Raw genomic sequence first — 15,430 nt, forward strand, 5'->3', positions numbered from 1 at the left:
CGCAAAGCTGTGTTGACTGGAATAGGGTGGCTTCTTCTCACGAACCCTGTGATTCCCACATCAAGCCAGCTTCCATCCTTGCCTGAGCCGCTAGGAAGCCCCCCGGCCAGGCTGCGGCTCTTCTCCATCCCCCACTGCACCCCTCTGTTCTGAGTCTCCACAACATGCCTCAAGCCCCTCGAGGAAGCGTAACCAAGAAGCAACCAAGTGACAAAGCCCTCTGCACCCCAGAATCACCACAGGGCACTGGCAGGGGCAAGTCTCAGGACTGGGGAAGGTGCCCCTCAGCTGTGCACTGAAGCACAGAAGCCCCTTGCTCTGGAGGGCTCAGTCCCTGCCGGGCCCCTGGGGACCCCACAGGCCTCCTCACAAGCTGCTGGGAGAGGAGCCACCCACAGGCTGGCTTGACAGTGTCCAGGAGACAGTAGGGACCTGGGAACGAGGTGAAAATGGCCTAAGAGAAGGCGGTGGGATGAGGAGAGAGGGTGACCCCAGGCCGCACCAAGACGAGGTGATCAGGCTGGGGAGGAGATGGTGCCTTTGGTCAAAGACAGGAAGAGTTCACAGGACCGCGGGCAGGCTGGGCAGATCCTGGGCGGAGGCGGGCCCCTGCCACCGCAGACTCCGCTCGGCTCCGCGGACAACTGACGCCGTCTAGGGGAGAGGAGGGCGCAGTTCAGAAGATCCCCAGGCTGGAGCTGAGACGCCCGCGACGCCAGGACTGCACAGAACCGGGAGCACCAGGAGAGGCCCCGGGCACTCAGGCACCCTCTGGTACCTTTGCTCAGGGCCCGGGGAGAGGGGGCGGGGAAGGGCAAGGCTGGAGGGCCCCGCCCCCCGGCGCCCCTCCCCCGCCGCCCAAGCGTCCCGGCCGCCCCGCCCCCGCGCTCGCTGGCTCGCCCGCCGCGGCCCAAAGTCCGCTCCCCGGCGCCGCGGAGGCGGGGGGCGTCCAGGCCCCTCGGCCTCGAGCCCAGGCTGGCCCTCCCCCCCTCCCCGCCCCGGCCCCGCTCACCCGAGTCCCCGCCGCGACCCTGGTCCCGCTCGGCTTTGGCGGCGGCTGCGGCTCCGGCCAAGGGCCGCCGCGGCAAGCGGGGAATGAATGGAATGTTCCCGGAGCCCAGGGAGGGAGCGGGCGGGCGGGGGCGGACCTGCGGGCGCGGACGGACGGGCGGGCGGGCGGGGGCGGAGCCGCGGCCGGAGCTGGAGCCGCCCGAGCCCAGGCCACCCCTGGAAGCAGGCCCCCTGGTCCCCGATGGACCCGTGTCCAGGCCCCTCTGCCGGCCGGCAGCGCGCCTAGGACTTGAACCCAGAACCGACCAAGCGGGGGAACTCCTGGGGCGCCCCCCCACTTCTGAAAGAGCTTTGCTGTGACCCTGAGCCCTGCCTCACTCAGTCCTGAGCTCACAGACATGACAGGACCCAGGAGATGGGAGGGTCACAGTGCATAAAAAAGAATGCTTTGGTCTCCCTCTGGTTAATGTTCACTTGACTGAGCCCCTGGGGCAGAAGCCCAGCCCTGTCCTCGGCCCCAGGGGCCCCCAGGGCTGGCACACCAGAAGTGCCCCGTGAAAGCCACGTGCGCGGTCACCGAGCGGGACCAGGTCTTGACTGGCCCAGATACTGTGCTGCTGCCCCTGCCCCGCCCCCACTCGAGCAGGCCAGGGCCAGACCTGGGCTCCCTGCCCCAGGACCCCTCTGGGTGGTGGGCAGAGTGAGCCTCAAGTCCGAGGGTTCCAAGGGCCCCTCACGCTGAGCGCAGGTCACACGGTCTGGCAGGAGGGACTTGGGTGACAATGATAGGCAGCAGCTCCCTCCACTTCCTGGACAAACAAAGCCTCAGGTGACCTGCCTGGCCAGGCCCACAGGGGCAAAGGGTGAACCACCTGACCAGAGGCAGCGCTCAGGCCGGCCTCGCGGGAGGTGCCAGGCACAGCCGGCAAAGCTTCCTGCGGCTGGCGTTCCTGGAACGGGCGCTTCCTGTTTTGAAGGCAGCCTGGGACCCCCCGCTTGCTCACCGGGCCAGCGGGGATTTCCTCAGGGGCATCAGACGCCTCTTCCTGGCCGAAGCCCGGAGGTGCACTTCCAAGAAGTCGCACAAACTCCAGCCCGCTGCTGGCCAGGAAAGCGTCTGGACAGGCGCCCCCTCCCCCAGCCCAAATTCCCAGCCCTAACGTTCCAGATTCCAGCACTGCAGTCAGCGCCAAAACACCGCCCCAGTCTCGCAGCAGAGCCCACCCCTCCCAAGCAAATCCTGGTCCCCCCATCAGAGAACTGGGGGGCCTGGCAGCGGCCCCCACAGCTAGGGCACCTGGGGTCGGGCAGACGTTTGCACACCGCGCCCGGCCGGAGCAGAGCCTTGGGGACACCACACGCCTTCACTGCGTGGCTGTGGCCCCCCTGCCTTCCCCTGCTGGTGCCCAGCCCTCACTCACCCAGGCTCCAGTGGTCCAGCTCAGTCTCTGCTCCAGGCCAGCATGGAGATCCTCTAAGAAGCAAAGGAGAGACAGTGGTCTCACCACAAGCCTGGCCCCTGCCTCATCTCTCCTCTGCTCCACATCTGGGGGGGCGAGGAACAGCCCATGGGACCCCAGCTGGCCTCTGCCACCCTGGAGCAGGAGAACCTCAACTCCAGCCTCCTCCACCCCACCCTCACAGCCCCTCCCTCAGACACTGGCCTCCCAGCCCCTAGCCCAGCACGCCAGTTCACACATGTCCACTTGGTGTGTATGCCTGACACCGCCCCTCTTGCCTCTGCTCAAAACAGGCAGAGGGAATTCCCTGGCAGTCCAGTGGTTAGGACTCTGCACTTTCACTGCCAAGGGCCTGGGTTCAATTCTTGGTCGGGGAACTAAGATTCTGCAAGCTGCGCTGAACAGGAGGAAGAAAAAAAAGGAAGAAAAAAAAGAGGAAGAAAAGGGCAGTGAACAGCTTCTCATTAAGTCTCTTGGTACTGTCTGTTTATTAAACTAGGTAAATATATTACTTTGATTAAAATTAAACTTGTGGGGCTTCCCTGGTGGCACAGTGGTTGAGAATCTGCCTGCTAATGCAGGGGACACGGGTTCGAGCCCTGGTCTGGGAGGATCCCACATGCCGCAGAGCAGCTGGGCCCGTGAGCCACAACTACTGAGCCTGCGCTCCGCAACAAGAGAGGCCACAATAGTGAGAGGCCCGCGCACCGCGATGAAGAGTGGCCCCCGCTTGCCGCAACTAGAGAAAGCCCTAGCACAGAAATGAAGACCCAACATAGCAATCAATCAATCAATAAAATCTTTAAAAAAAAAAAAATTTAAACCTGCTTTCTGAAAAACATGCATACACACGACCCCGCAATTCTACTTACTAGTTGTGTGTGACCTTGAGCAAATTACTTAACTTCTCTGAGCCTCATTTCCCCATCTGTGAAGTGGAGACAGTCATAGTGAGCTCCCAGGGGTTTTTAAGAACTAAATTATTCCTCCCCGAAAAGCCTCTGGAGAGCCTGTTACACTGTAGCACTCAGCAACACTTGCTATTGTATCCTCTCCTGGATAAACACCCATGTGTATCCACCGGGAGGACTAGTCCAAGGATACTTCTCAGTGCGGTTCATTATAGTGAAAATTTGGCAGCCACCCAGCATGAAACCAGAGGACCCTGAAAAACCATGGTGCTGATGAAGGTGGGTGGGCCATGCTGACCCAGCGGAGCCCAGACCTGTTGGGGACGGCTGTGGTGCAGAACTCCAGGTATCGCCACACGTGGGTGTCGATACAGACACACATGGTTTAACTGAGAAGTTCTACAAGCCTTCATCCAAACTGAAAGTCAAGGTGAAGCGGGGGTGGGGTGGGGGGCACCGGGCAGGGAGGAGGGGGCTGGGACAGCAAAGCAACTTCATTTGCCAGTTTTGGAAAAAAATTTTAGAAGAATATATTTACGTACTACTTGTCTAAATAAAAAGAGGTATGTATAATAATAATCATCATCCCCCCTCCAGCTCCACTCTGCCTCAGGACACAGCTTTCCAGGCTCTCAGTGACCACCCCCCAACCATCTCTCCGGGCCTATCCCAGGTGTCCTCGGCCATGGCCCACTGGCTCCCTCCCCAGCAGCGTGCCCCCAACACCTCCTCCACCAGGGTCAGGCCCTGCTCCCCCCGTACCCCCCCGGGCACTCCCCCGACGTCGGGAACAACATTGCGAGTAGGGCCCAGGCCTGGGAGGACCCACGGCAGGTCCAAAGGAGACGAGCAGGGGCAAGGCCTGCGGGGAGGTGGGTGCCACACTTGCGCACACAGGCAGGAAATCCCTCTGGTGCCCTCAGCCCCTGGCTGAGCAGTGAAGGGTTAACCCGGGAAGAGGGGCTCAGGGCTCCAGGTGTGAGGGTGAGGGGTGTGTTTTGCCCTAGGCACTCGACAACACAGCCTTTGTGAAAGGGGCAAACTCAGGGGCCAAACCACAGGGCGTCAGGATGATGGAGCCGCATGAGAATTCCAGAGCGGGCCTGGCCTCGAGGCTGCATCCAGTCCAGGTGGAGACTGAGCTCGGGGTCCACAGCACACGAGGGCACAGGGCATGCAGACCTGCCACCCTGAAGGGACATCACTCTGGGCTCCATGTGCCCTGTGCACCGCCCTCCACTGGCCCAGGCCCCTCCCTGGCCGGGGGTGTGCGTGCTGCAGGTGTCGCCAAGGGAGGCTAGCCTCTTCCAAGGGACACGCTCTTCCTGAGCCCACACACCCAGTCTCCACAGCCACCACCTCACCCCTTGACAGACCTGCCCCAAGTGACCCACTGGGGTGGACCCACCTCTCAGACCCTCCAGTTTCTCCTCCCGTCAGGCTCCTCCAGCCAGCACTTCCTCCAGAATGAAACTTGATCCCCTCCCCCTCCCCCTCCCCTTCCCTAACTCGGCCTCAGCCACCCGGTCCTGGCCCCCAGCTGCCCCAGCTTGTCCATCCTGCCTCTGCTCTCGAGGGTCATTCCTTCTAGCTCAGATGAAGGCCACTCTCCTGAACACCCACAGGTCCCTGAGGCCATGGGTGTCCCCCCACCCCACAATCACACACCCAGTGCTGCTGCCCAGAGGGGCCTCAGGGGCTGAGCTCTGGAGCCACACTATTGGGTTCAAACCCCAGGTCTGTCTCTTTCTACCTGGCTTATGTGGGCTCTTTACAAACTTACACTGTGCCTCAGTTTCCCAGGTGTGACATGGGGGTAATAACAGCACCAACCCAAGTGGGCTGCCGCGAGGTGTAAGTGAATCCGTGTGCAGAAATCCTTCGGTTGTCCTCTCAGTGGAGGAGGAACTCGGGGTGATGCCATGATGTCGCCATGTCTCTGCTTTTGCTGTTCCCCTTGGGAAACTCCTGCCCATCCCTCAGAAGCCTGAGACACCCATCCTGACCTGACCCTGCAGGACCGTCACTCCTCCGCTGTGGTCTATGGTCTTCACTGGTGAGCAAGGTCTGAACACAGGATCTGAGACCGTAGGTGGGTCTCAGCCCAGTGAACCGGCAAGGGGGTGACACACAGCAGAGGAAGTTGAAAGTACATGTGCCCCTACAGCTGGTCCCTCAGCCTCACGCACACGGTGGTGTGTCCTCCCCCAGCCAGGGCGCTGATGGGGACAGGGCTGCGGGCGGTCCAGGCCTCTCCTCGCACGTCCACAGGAGTGGGAAGCAGTAGGAAGGAGCCTCGGCCACTGGGTCCCCTGAGGCTCCCCCTCCTCGGATTCCTTTCTTCTAAGCAGTAGCTGCCCCCCACACCAGGAAAAGGTAAACAAGAGGTGCCCATTGGGGAAGGGCAGGGTCCTCACTCCAGGCCAGGCAAGGGCTGTCAGGGTCCCCCTCCCATCGTCTTGGCCCCCCGGGAGGAGGGCCCTGGGGTACCGGCTAAACCTCCCTGTCACTATTTTCAAGCAAACACAGATTGAGCAACTTCTTAAAGCTGAAGTCAAAACAACGCACAGCAGCCAGGTCTGTGGAGGCCCTTGGCAGCCTGTGGGCTCAGGAAGGGGACCCAGAGACCAGGATGGGGACTCGGGCTCGGGCAGACACGGAGAAACGGACGATTCAGGCAAAGGCTCAAGCGCAAGGCAGGGACACCCTGAGATGTGGGGGGGGAGGAGTCTTAGCACCCTGTGGAGGGCACTACGGACCCACAACGCGGGGGTGGAGGCGCCAACACCCGGCGGCGAGGGTGGGGGCCGCGTCGCCCCGGGGCCAGGCCAGGAGGCAGCGAGGGTGGCTGTCCCGCCTCGGGCGCCGCCCCTCCCCCGCCCGGCAGCTGGCTGCAGGGGACCGGCCTCCGCTCCGTTCTCGAGGCGAAAATGCAAATCTGCAATTAGCCGGGACCGCGAAACAAATCAGAGGAAACTAAACAGGCGAGACGCCGGCAAATCCGAGCCTCCGCCGTTTTCAGAACAAGTGCGAGGGAGGGGCGCGAATGGGGCCGGGTGGAGCGTCGGGGCCCCCGGGCCAGGGCGAGAGGAGCCCCGCGGTCCCACCGCGCCCGCCTGGGGCCCCGGGTCTGAGTTCAGCCCGGGAGGTGGGGAGGTTCCCCCGACGGGGAGGGCCGGCCTGGCCTCCTAACCCCAGGCGACCAGGTGGCGGCGCGGCTCCGGCGGACGACCCCTCCGGAAGCCCCGCCCGCACCCCGCGCCCCCGGGGGGAACAAGTGGGCCTCTGACGAGCCTCCCAGGGGACCCAGGGCGCACGGTCGGCGGGAGCCTGACCTCCGGTCGCCGTGACGGCGGCCACGTGGGCCCGGGGACCCGTCCCCAAGGAGCCTCGCGGGGCGTCAGGCTGTCCTCTGGCCGGGAAGCGCGCAGTGGCCAGGCCCCCCGCTCCGTGGTCGGCCAGTGATCCGCCGAGGCCCCAGCCGCAGCCGGCATGGCTCCCAACCCCCATCCCGCCAGACTCACCGGGCAAAGGCCGAGCTCCCCGCACAGCCACCTAGGATCAGGCATGGGCGGGGCCGGGCTCTAGGGACAGCCTGACGTCTAGCCTGAGCCTTGCGTCAGCGCTGGGAGAGCCTCCCACAGGACCCCTCCCAGGTATAGGGTGTCACCTCCCCACCAGCCCGGCTCACAGCCCGGTTCCTCCGTCAACCAGCAGAGGCTGTGGGCCAGAGTGCCCATCCCCGCCGGGGCTGGGGAGGCGAATCAGCCTCCCCCTGCAGCCTGGGCTCCGGGTCCCAGCACGAAAATCACCCCTGCCTGGTGGCCGCGAGAAGGTCAAAGGCCCAAGACCCCAGGCCAAGGGGGAGTGGGCGCAGAGAAACCCCAGGGCTCTCTCTGCCACCTGCCTTTGGGGTCTCCGGGCCCGCCCCCCCTGATCCCATGGGCCTCCCCCCAGCCAAGTCCATAGCCTCCCACCCCTTCCCGCCCTGTGCACCCAGGCCGCCTCTCAGCCGCTCCGTCTGATACCCGAGGTCACCGTGACCGGTGTCTCTGCATCCAGCCCTCGCCCTCAGGCGTCTCAGGGGCTCACCCGGCAAAGCCCCAGGGTGTGTGCCACAGCCGCAGCCTCGCACGCCCCCATGACTGCAGACCCCGCCGTGTGGGCGCTGACCCAGACTGGGATCCCCACGCTGTTGGCAGTCGGGCCCCTCTCCGGTCCCAGTCACTGCCTCACCATGCGGTGCCCAACCTCGTGGAGAGACGGCTTAGGATGACTTGGTTTCAGTCGATTACGGTCCTTCAAGAACACCTGCCTGGGCGCCGCCAGCAGCCCACAGCCTCCTGGGCCTCCCAGACCCTCAGGACAGAAGGTGGGATTCAGTAGGTTCTGGGGCCCAGACGCCCCACCATGATGCAAGACCCACCTCTCCTCCTGGCCGCCCCCCTGAGTCCCAGCCACCATTGTGTCCCACCTGGACTCGGTTTGGGCCCCCTTTCTGATCCCCCCCCGCCCCGGCTCGCCCATGTCCCTCCTCTGCAGAGCAGTCCTTCCCGTCAGAACACCCTCAGCTTAACGCCTCCATCGACTTCCCCGTGCTCGTGGGGACCCCCCAAAGGGGCCCACTGACCTGCCCCATCTGCTCAGCCCGAAGCCCCCAAGCGCTTCCTGTGTGCCACACGACGGTGCTGTGTGCTGGGGACAGAGGGACAAGTCTCCACCCTCCAGGGTCCGGGAGCCCCCATGGAGCTCCCAGCAGCTTGTCGGCCCTGGCACACAGCGGCCGCAGTCAACACCTGGTGAACAGATGAACGGGGCTGGCACTCAGGCGCCTAAGTGTAGACATCCTCCAGAGACCACCTCTCCAGTGGACAGCCTGTCAGGGTCAGGCTGAGAGGGACAGGAAGACAGGGTGAGATACTGGGAGAGGCCAGATGTGGGCTGGGGCCGGCTGAGAGAGGGCGGGCACTGCAGGGCGTCGGGAGCACAGATGAGGCCAACGGGAGCGGCCCAGCCGCCCAAGCACCGGAGGGGCTCCTGGACGAGGAGCCGCGCCCCCGTCCCCCAGTCCCAGCCGGGAGAGGCTGGGAGCACTGCTGGGGGCGTCGGGCTCCACGCAGCCAGGAGCCACTGGTTCTGAGGTCGGCCCCCGCCTGCCAGCGCCCACCGCTGAGCTGCCCGCACTCACTTCCCCTTTCCAGGCTCACCTCCCACAGCTGGCTGGATGCTGCCGCCCGCCCGGAGCCCCCTTCCTTTCCCAGGCCGTGTGCAGGAGGCAGGCGTGGGGCATGGGGGCGGACGGGTGAGGGCCCAAGCGAGCAAGGGGCCGGCCAGACCTGTTATCTCCCAGTCAGTCTGTCAGCGCCTCAGCGGTCACCCCGACCCCCCTCCTCCATCACAGCCGAACCCCACAAGTAGCCTGAGGCGCTGTGCCCAGCTGGCATGCCAGCCACCACTCACACACACGTGAGCGCACATGTGCAGGCACACACGTCTGCCCCAGGCCCAGAGTGTTTCCGGGACGAAGAGCCCCAGACCCGAGCACCTGGGCTGGGTGGGCCTCGGGCAGCCCCAGCACTGCGTCGGCCCAGCACGCCCAGAAGGGCCCAGGGGCCTGGGGGAGCTGGGTGGGCCTGGAGCTGGCCTCGAGGGACCTGTGTGGGAAAGGTGGGCCAGGGCCAGCTGCGCGGGGCGATGGCTCCAGGCCGCTGGCCCGGTCTCTGTCCAGGCGGGGTCGGGGCCTGGTGCGGTGCAGGTGCTTGGGGGGCTGGGTAGGGTCTGGAGGAGTCCAGGCTCAGGGTGGGGCAGTGGTCAGGGTTAGGGTTAGGCTTTGGAAGGGCAGAGGGACCGGGAGTTTCCAGCGAGGAAATACCCCGGCTCAGGGTAAGGCAGAGTGGTGAGTGGGACAGTGGTGCAGGGGTCAGGGGGCAGCGAGGTGGCCCAGGACTGCATGGGGGGAGGCGGGCGCCCGGCCTCCCTGTGACCACACACCCAGGAAGTAGCCCACAGCTCCCCGGGGCCAGGCCCAGCACCCACCCCCTCAGTGGCTCACTCAGTTCAGCAAGGAGCTGTCACACACAGGGGCAGGGCCAGGGGCCACCTGCAGGAAGCGTGGCTGGGTCTCCTGCCTGGGTCTCCCCCTCTTGCTCCTCCTTGGCCTCCCATCCCCCCTCCTGACATCCTTCCCCGGGTCCTGAGACGGCTCACGGTGGCCCCCGAATCAGGCCCGATGCCAAGATGGGGGGAGGCCCAGCCCCTCACGTCCCCTGGCCAGCCTCGGGGAGCAAGTCCAAGGCTGAGAGGGAGCAGGTGGGCTGCGCTGGGGCCTCTCCCTCCCACCACCTGCCCTCGCCCCTGCCAACTCACCCAGCTCTGGTCCCACCACCGGGTGCGAGCGGGACAGCAGCCACCTTCCCTGGGGAGGGCAGCAGCCTCGCCACGGCAGTGTCCTGGGCCCTGGCCCTTCTCCAAAGCAGGCCCCCCCGCTCTGAGGACACCCTGGGCTGGGGCTGGGGGCTAGAATCCACATTCAGGCCCAGAGCCCACACCTCTTAATGGTCCGGGAGCTTACCTCCCATGGCCGGGTCCACACCCCCTGGCCACCCCAATCCTGCCGCTCGCGCCACAGGCCCCCTTGTACCCCAAGACAGACCCCTGCTCCCTAACCTATCAGGGCTGTCCCCAGACCCCTTCCGCACCCCTCCCTCCAGCACTCAAGGACCCAGGTGGGCACCAAGCCAGTCACCCTCTTCCCACTGTCACCCACGCTGCACGTCCGGCTGTGGCCGAGGAGCCGCCTCAGCCTTCAGCCACCAGCTTGGCGCCGGGCAGGGTGCCTGGAGGGGAGCTGATGGCGCCCCCCAGAAAAGCCCCAATCAACCCAGGGCCCGTGCCCTGCACAGGTGGCGTGCTGGCTCAGGGGGCCCAGAGCAGAGCCGGAACTGTCCCTGCCTCAGGAGCAGACGCCCCTGCCAGACTCTGTGTTGACACAGGTGGCCTTCTGCAGGGCTGACATCAAACCTTTTTCCTCTTTCTTGCTCTTCCTGAGGAGGGGGTCCAGCGGGGGCAGCGTCACAGAGATCTGAGCTCGACACGGTGCCCCTCCTCCCAGAACCCCCCATGGGAACTGCCGGCCAACTGCACCGAGGGCTCTGGTCTCCACATCCGGAGGGGACGAGTGCAGGGCAGGGCTGATGCCAGCGCTGGGGTCAGAATCCAGGCTGCACCCAAAGGCTTCACTCTTGCTCCCATGGTCCCCAGGCCAGGACTCACCTGGCACCAGGATGGAGAACTGCCAGGTTTCAGAAATCACGTGATCTTAGGGGCTGAGGACGGAGGCAGCAAGCTGAGCCCTCTTCCCAGATGCCCCACCCCCAGCCCAGGAGAGCACCTCATCTGCCTAGTGCACGGGGGCACCAGGCACTCGGGTGGGCCAGCGGCCAGCCCACAGGGCGGACAGCTGCCAGTCACGGTGGGAGCAGTGCTGGGGGAGCCACTCTCCATGTGAAGGGGGCGCTGAGCTGCAGATGGGGGACCAAAGAGTGACAAAGGGTGGGAAATAGGACCCCAGCTCCAGGTGGGGGACCAGCCCTGGGCTCCTCCCTGTGACCGGAGGGGCAAACCGACAGGTGTGCCCCTGGCCACCACGGGCTCCGTCTGGGGTTCTGGGTCCAGTCACTGTCACGGGTTCGTGAATACCACAGGGGTAGGCACTGGGGGCAGGACAGCAGAGGCCCTGCCCCACCCTTCAGAAGCCCTGCCGGATGGGAGGGAAGGGCTGGGAGCAGCTGTGCCCTGGTCTGGCTCGGGGGCCCAGGAAAGGGCAGGATTCTTGCCTGGTCAGCAGGGGCAACGAGGTCCTCAAAGCCCCAGGGACAGAGGGAAGCAGGAGCCCATCAGAGGATGTGAAATCACGGAAGGGAAAACCATGAAGGGACCACATGTGGCCTGGAGAAAAAAACGGAAGCAACAGTGCTTCCCCCAGCCCCCATGCACCCCAGTGCCCCCCACCAATTACAGGCCACCAACCACGGGTCCAGCCTGTAATTTGAGACCAAAGACATTTAGAGGCCCCACCCATCCCACCCCACCCCAAACACAAATAGCCATTAGCCTCAGGGGGAGGGACTCTGCCCAGCCCCCACTGCCAACTAGGGACTGGCCCCCAGTGAACCTGCATCCAGCTCAGCTGGGAGACCAGCCTGGGTTGAGTTCTGGCAGGTCTGATAGCTCACCTCCTCCCCTGACTGCTTTCCCCACACCCTGGTCCAGGGCAGGCTCTGGGCCCAAGAGGCTCTTCAGCAGGGAAGAAAAGCTTATTCCCCCCACCCAGGAAGCCAAGGCAGGAGGCTGGTGCCTGTTGCTGCAGCAGAAAGGACTGAGGCCTGACGTGAGTAAGAAGGACACAGAAGGAGGACCAGAGGACCCGGCACCTCAGCGCGGATCTGCCCAGACCAGAGAAGGGGCCATGGGGGAGGGCACTGAAGCCACAGCCTGTCCCCACCAGTTCACTCCCCTGGTCCCAGGGCTTCACCAGCTCCGGCCCCCAGGATGCGAGTTCAAGGCAGGGAACAGGACATCACGATGTCCCCAGAATGGCCCAGGTCCTGGGACGGCTCAAGTGCCTGCAACCAAGCTGTCCAGGGGGAGAGGGGCTCGTGCCATATGGATCCGTCCCCAGGCTGCCGGCCCACCCCAGTGCCTTCCAGTCCAATCTCTTCTGCTCTACTCACCTGGGCTGAGGCCAGGCCCCTGGGTTTCCTGCACGCTGCCCCAGCTGCCAGCTCTGCCTCGCAGCGTGGCCCCTACAGGGGCCCCCTACATGCACACATGCCTGCACGGACCCTGGGGACCCTGGGGGCTCCTTGCATCTCTGGCCTGGGGCTCCTCACCTGTGGGACCCCCTCCCCTATGGGATCCTTCACCCGCGGGGTGGACTAACAGGCGCCACATCCAAGTTGGGTGGGGACGTGGGGGTGAGGGCTGGGCTGTCCGAGGGGCTTGGAGGGAAGTGGTGCATCCGTCAGCTGCTGGTTAGTGAGTCAGTCAAGAGGCAGGAGAACGGCCAGAGATTCGGCCCGAGGGAGACCCCAGTGCCCCACCGCTCTAAGCAGCCTAAGTCACGCCCCTACCTGCCCCGCCACCCCAGGGAAGCGCCACACAGGTGTAAGTAACCGGCCCAAGGTGTGTCCCTGAACCCAGAGCTGGAGGGCAGCCACACAGGACTCCCTGGGCCCCCAGAACAGGAGTCTAGGACTCCTCCTGCCCCACGGCCTCCCCCAGGGGGCCTGGGCCCACTCCAGCCTCACTGGGCGGGGCCTGCTGGGGCCGACCTCGGGCGTTCTCCATCTCAAGGGTGACGCATCCCCTCCCACCCCGCCCCCGACCGGTCTGAGCAGCCACGGGAGGTGGTGGAGCTGCCCAGACTTGCCCGTCCCTCCCTTCTGGGGCTCTCAACCCACGGCCCCGGAAGTGGATCTCTCTCCCACGGCTGTAGCCTCCCCCAGCTCTAGCCTCCCCCCTTGGGTGGCTGGACACGGCTGGATAATCCAAAATAATTCCTTCTTGGCAGGCGGCCGGCGGGGGAGGGGGGACTTGCATTCCAAACCCTTGTTTTTCTCTGTAACTTCCCTCCCCTCTTGGGGCAAGGAGCCCCTGGCCAGACCTCAAGCCTCCCCCTACCCGGCAGACAGAGGTGGGCCCCCTATAGGTACGGTGGAAAAAGGTGACAGGCTCAGATCTGCCGAGACCACCTGCTCGTCCCCAGTCTTCTCTGGGGATTTCTAAAAGCTGACACGCCATAAAAAACACCCAACAGGCTCAGGCAGGCCGATGCTGACCCTTCCCTCCCAGGATCCTCACCTCAGAGCAGAAGAACGCCTCCCCCCAACACACACCCCGGCAGCTGTCCAGCTCTCAGACTCTCCCCTCTGTGCCCGGGGAACATCCCGCACGGGGTCAGGCTGAGAGCTCCCACCCCTGGGGGCCGTGCTCTCCCATCTCCACGGGGCCCGGCCCGGGCGTGTGTGGGGCACACAGGGGCTGCAGTTAGACATGACAGGGGCTCCCCAGGGCAGGCACAGAGAGCCCTCCGAGCTCCAGAACGTTCCACTGGCTTTGGAGTCAAGCTTCACCCCTAGTCTTGACCCCCACCACAGGCCCAGGGCACGGATAGACCCCTTCCTTCCTTTTCCAAGTTGCTGGGAAGAGGAGGCCAATGAGTGGCAGGAAGCTCTGAGGCTCTTGGGCTCAGGGACCCCCCTCGTATCTGCCAAGCAACCTGAGCACAGATGGGTGGGAAGGGCCCATCTCGGAGGGCTTCCTGCAGGAGGCTGCACATAGAGGGGCAGGGGCCTGGCAGTGAGTACAGAGACTTCCTGTACTCACTTCCTGGGTCCCAGAGTGTCCACCCAAACACCACACCAACAAACACTGGGAACTGTGGGAGCCGGCTCTGTGGTGAAGCAGGCCCAGGGCCACCAGGACTTGCCAGGTGCTGGTGCTGGTGCCAAGCCACCCCTAGTCCCAACCGGGAACCCTGCACCCGCCTTCCAGCCCGGCCAAGTGCAAACCAGGGGCTCCCAGGGTGGTCCTGGCTTATGCCCGCCTCACAAGTCCCCAAGGGGTTTGGGGGCTGCCACGGCCTGACCGCGGGCCCAGCTCCCTGGGGAAAGCCGGGGCTCGGCCACCCCAGGAAACAAGGCTGGGTGGGCGCGGGCCTGGAGCTCTTGTACAACAGGGCCGATCTCCGCCCTGTGCACGGATCCCGGTGGCTGGAGGAGCAGCGGGCGTGAGCAGGGAGGGAGGATCGGGACCGAGAAGCAGTCCGAGCGGCTCCGGAGGGACGCGGGCGGCGGGAGAGGGCGCGGCGCCCGGCTGGGGACCCTCTGCCGGGCCAGGCCCGCTGCCCTCGGCGCCGCGGGCCTCGCCCGCCACCTGGAAGAGCGCGAGGCGGGAGCGGCCCGGCCCCGGCCGGCCGGACGCACCGCCGGCGGCCGAAGCCCGAGTCTCCCTCTGCGGGGCGGCAGCCGCCCGGGTCCCCGCGTCCCGAGCGCCGCAGGCCAGGGCGGAGCGGCGCTGACGGCGAAGCCCCCACTGGCGCGGCCGCCCCGCGGGCCCCGTACCCCATTCCCGTACCTGCTCGTCTGCCGCCGAGGCTCGATGGCGCCCGTGCCGCGATCGGCGCTGCGCTGCGGCCAGCGCGGCTGCCATGGAGACGGGCCTTTGTGTGGCCGCGGAGGGGCCGGAGCGCGCGGGAGCAGCGGCCCCGCCCCCGGCGGGGGAGAGGGGGAGGGAGAGGGGGAGGGAGAGGGGGAGGGAGAGGGGGAGGGAGAGGGGGAGGGGAGAGGGGGGGTGGGGAGGGAGAGAAGGGGGGCCCGCCGGGCGGAGCGCTCCCCGCGCGCCCCCCGCGCGCCCCCCCGCGTCCCCGGCGCCTGGCGGCCGCAGTGGGCAAACACGCCGCGTCGCCGGGGAGGTTCGGCCCGGTCCGCGTCCGGGTTCGCGCCAGAGGAGCCCAAGTCTGGGCTCTAGGGGAGAACGCCGGCAAGACCGAGGTCCCCGGCACCCCGACCCTCCGACTGGGGAACAGGCCGGCCACACCCCTACCCTTTGGGCGGTTGGGGGCTGCTGGGCCTTGTCCCCCAACCTCCGAGGGGAAGAGGACGCCTGCCCTGAGTCCCCTCACAACACGTCCTTGGCCTCTAGCGCCCTCCTTCCCCCGCCTCCCTCCCGCCTCCCTCCCCCCACACCCAGGACCCGTCAACCCCTGCTGAAGTGCTTGGAGGTGGGTGGTGAGACCGAGCCTCTCCCTGGGGCGTCCAGCTCTGGACTAGAGCTTGCCCCACTTCTGGCCACTCCAGCCCCCATCAGCCCTGGTCCTGATGCCCCTGGCCGCTCACATCACAACTCGAGCAGAGTTGGGGACCCCTAGGGGGCCAGCTCTCCTGTGCTCTCCTGCTCCCAGCAGGACAGTCTGCAGTCACAAGCCCCGCTGTGCCGAGCAGCAGCTGGGGACCCAGGGAGGACGTGGGGCCATTCCCCAGCCCTAAC

At 65.8% G+C, this 15,430-nt stretch overlaps 1 protein-coding gene and 1 long non-coding RNA gene across 14 annotated transcripts in view; one reads left to right on the forward strand and one right to left on the reverse strand.

Moving 5' to 3' along the window:
* Positions 1 to 14,663, reverse strand: part of PLXNB2 (plexin B2) — a 29,923-nt gene extending 15,260 nt beyond the window's left edge. For 6 of the 13 annotated variants that reach the window (XM_082349016.1, XM_082349015.1, XM_082349014.1 and 3 more), the window contains exons 1-4: positions 14,519 to 14,654; positions 3,344 to 3,399; positions 2,433 to 2,483; positions 503 to 654 (exon numbers count right to left, since the gene is read on the reverse strand). The gene's annotated coding sequence lies outside the window, so the exon portion shown is untranslated. Of the gene's footprint in view, positions 1 to 502; positions 655 to 1,012; positions 1,149 to 2,432; positions 2,486 to 3,343; positions 3,400 to 14,518 lie in introns of those variants that run through there. The other 7 variants (XM_082349020.1, XM_082349018.1, XM_082349021.1 and 4 more) reach the window with 7 other exon arrangements.
* On the forward strand, positions 661 to 3,234 carry LOC309608693. The gene is made up of 2 exons (XR_014233067.1): positions 661 to 774; positions 2,765 to 3,234. It is a non-coding gene; the product is annotated as an uncharacterized lncRNA (long non-coding RNA).
* Positions 14,664 to 15,430: the final 767 nt, after the last annotated feature.

Source organism: Balaenoptera borealis (assembly GCF_965194805.1).
Source record: "Balaenoptera borealis genome assembly, chromosome: 13".
Taxonomy (NCBI): Eukaryota; Metazoa; Chordata; class Mammalia; order Artiodactyla; family Balaenopteridae; genus Balaenoptera; species Balaenoptera borealis.